Genomic DNA, 3,272 nt, shown 5'->3' with positions numbered 1-3,272 from the left:
GTTGTGGTGGACGCCTGTAGTCCCAGCTACTTGGGAGGCTGAGGCAGGAGACTCGCTTGAGCCCAGGAGTTGGAGGTTGCTGTGAGCTGTGATGCCAAGGCACTCTACCCAGGAGGATAGTTTGAGGCTCCGTCTCAAAAAATAAAATAAAATAAAATAAAAAAAGAAAAGAAAAGAATTACTGTAAAGTCCAGAGACTTGCAAATTAGGACATTGCTTTTCCCTTAAGGAAACAACCCAGAGAACTCCAGGCCCTTGGACTTCCTATACCCTCTACCCACTGTCAAATCTCCATGGGAAAGGTTTCTGATTATTATTATTTTTTGTTGTTGTTGCAGTTTTTGTTTTATTTTGTTTTGAGACAGAGCCTCAAGCTGTCCCCCTGGGTAGAGTGCCTGTGGCCTCACAGCAACCTCCAACTCCTGGGCTCAAGTGAGTCTCCTGCCTCCACCTCCCAAGTAGCTGGGACCACAGGCGCCCGCCATAACACCTGGCTATTTTTTGGTTGTAGCCGTCATTGTTGTTTGGCGGGCCCGGGCTGGATTCGAACCTGCCACCTTAAGTGTATGTGGCTGGCGCCTTAGCCACTTGAGCCACAGGCGCTAATCCGTTGCAGTTTTTGGCTGGGGCTGGGTTTGAACCCACCATCTCTGGCACATGGGACTGACGCCCTACTCCTTAAACCACAGGCACTGCCCAAGTTTCTGATGATTTTGTCTTTCTGGATTCTAATGAGTATTAATTTGGGGCACCCCAGGCCAGCCACCCAGGTTCCAAATCAGAGATAGATAGACACTAGCTCGGCACCTGTGGCTCAAGTGGCTAAGGCGCCAGCCACATACACCTAAGGTGGCGGGTTCAAATCCAGCCCAGGCCCGCCAAACAACAATAATGGCTGCAACCAAAAAATAGCCGGGCGTTGTGGCGGGCGCCTGTGGTCCCAGCTACTTGGGAGGCTGAGACAGTAAACTCACTTGAGCCCAGGAGTTGGAGGTTGCTGTGAGCTGTGATGCCATGGTACTCTACCCAGGGAGACAGCTTGAGGCTCTGTCTCCAAAAAAAAAAAAAAGAGATAGATAGACACAATGCCATTGCCTTTCAGATGTATGCGGGTGCATTATATCTCCAGGAGGGGTGAATACTAAACAAGGATGTATAGAGTGGCTGTCTCCTGTAGTCCGAGAGCTTTGGGAAGTGGAGGAGGGAGGATTGCTTGAGGCCAAGAGTTTGAGATCTGCCTGGGCTATATCCAGACCCCATCTGCACAAAAAAAAAATTTAAAAATCAGCCAGGCAGTGGTGGCAGGTGCCTGTAGTCCCAGCTACTCAGAAGGCTGAGGCTGGAGGATCCTTTCAAACCTGGGAGTTTGAGGTTGAGGTCTTTTCTTTTCTTTTTTTTTTTTTTTGAGACAGAGTCTCACTGTGTCACTGGAGTTAGTCACCCTAGCTCATAGCAACCTCAAACTCCTAAAGTTGAGCAATCTTCCTGTCTCAGCCTCCCAAGTAGCTGGGATTGCTGGTGCCCACCACAATGCATGGCTAATTTTTCTATTTTTAGTAGAGATGAGGTCTCACTCTTGTTCAGGCTGGTCTCAAACTCCTGAGCTTAAATCATCCTCCCACGTTGGCTTCCCAGAATGCTAGGATGGCAAGCATGAGTCTTTGTGCCTAGCCTATTTTTACTTTTTATATTTTTTATTATTTATTTATTTATTTATTTATGTTGCAGTTTGGTTAGGGCCGGGTTCAAACCCACCACCCTTGGTATATGGGGCCAGTGCCCTACTCACTGAGCCACAGGCGCTGTTCTTTTTACATTTTTTTTTTTTTTTGAGACGGAGCCTCAAGCTATCCCCCTGGGTAGAGTGTGATGGCATCACAGCTCACAGCAACCTCCAACTCCTGGGCTCAAGCCAGTCTCCTGCCTCAGCCTCCCAAGTAGCTGGGTCGCTGGGACCACAAGCGCCCAGCCCCAACTCCTGGCTATTTTTTGGTTGCAGCCGTCATTGTTGTTTGGTGGGCCCGGGCTGGATTCAAACCCGCCACCATAGGTGTATGTGGCTGGTGCCTTAGCCACTTGAGCCACAGGCACCGAGCCATGGAGTTTCCTTATATCCAACATCTCCTGGTTCTGCCCTGTCCAACTTAACATTTGTACAGAAGAGACAGAAGTAAAGCAACAGTGTGAGCGATATTCCCTTAGCTATTTATTTGTACATGTGCTTATTGTTTTGTCTACCTTTTAGAGGCAGAAAACACATTACCCTTTGTTTTAGATCATTCTGTGTTATAGACACTGAGGATAAGACTTTGTGGGTTTAGCTCACCTCACATCCCCAAGTCCCTGGAGACCCATCTGGCTTCTCTTCCACACATAAATATATTTATAGAATAGAACAATTAGGCTTGGTGCCTGTGGCTCAAGCGGCTAAGGCACCAGCCACATACACCTGAGCTGGTGGGTTCGAATCCAGTGTGGGCCCGCCAAATAATAATGACAGATGCAACCAAAAGGTAGCTGGGCATTGTGGTGGGCACCTGGAGTCCCAGCTACTTAGGAGGCTGAGGCAGGAAAATCACTTGAGCCCAGGAGTTGGAGGTTGCTATGAGCTGTGATGCCACCACACTCTACCCAAGGCAATAGCTTGAGGCTCTGTCTCAAAAATAAATAAATAAATAAAAATTTAAAAAGTGTTTAAAAAATAATATAATAATTACCCCACTGGGTAGGTTTATACTTTCCTTCCTTATATTTCTCTCCTTTCCTATTTACTTACCTTTTTTTTTTTTTTTTTTTGAGACATAGTCTCATTCTGTCACCCTGGATAGAGTGCTATGGAATCATAGCTCACAGCAACCTCAAACTCCTGGGCTCAAGCAATCCTCCAGCCTCAGCCTCTCAAGTAGCAGGGACTGCAGGTTCCCGCCACCACACCAGGCAAGCTTTTCTATTTTTGGGTAGAGTTAGGGTCTCTCTCTTGCTCAGGTTGGTCTCAAATTCCTGAGGTCAAGGGATCCTCCTGCCTTTGTTATGGGGAGAGATTAAGGACCACCAACTCAAATTAGAATTTCAAAAGGAGTCTTTTATTAACCATGAGGCTAACTCAGCAAAGTCTAAAGCAGACTAAGTGAGAGAGCATTGAGGGGTCTAAAGTTGGGGTTTTTCTGGTTTAAAAGTTGGCAATGAGGCTCAGCTCCTGTGACTCAAGTGGCTAAGGCGCCAGCCACATACACCTAAGGTGGTGGGTTCGAATCCAGCCCGGGCCTGCCAAA

Source organism: Otolemur garnettii, unplaced genomic scaffold (genome assembly GCF_000181295.1).
Source record: "Otolemur garnettii isolate 467f Iridium unplaced genomic scaffold, OtoGar3 scaffold00212, whole genome shotgun sequence".
In the NCBI taxonomy this organism is placed as follows: Eukaryota; Metazoa; Chordata; class Mammalia; order Primates; family Galagidae; genus Otolemur; species Otolemur garnettii.
Note: the sequence above shows the minus strand (reverse complement) of the source record.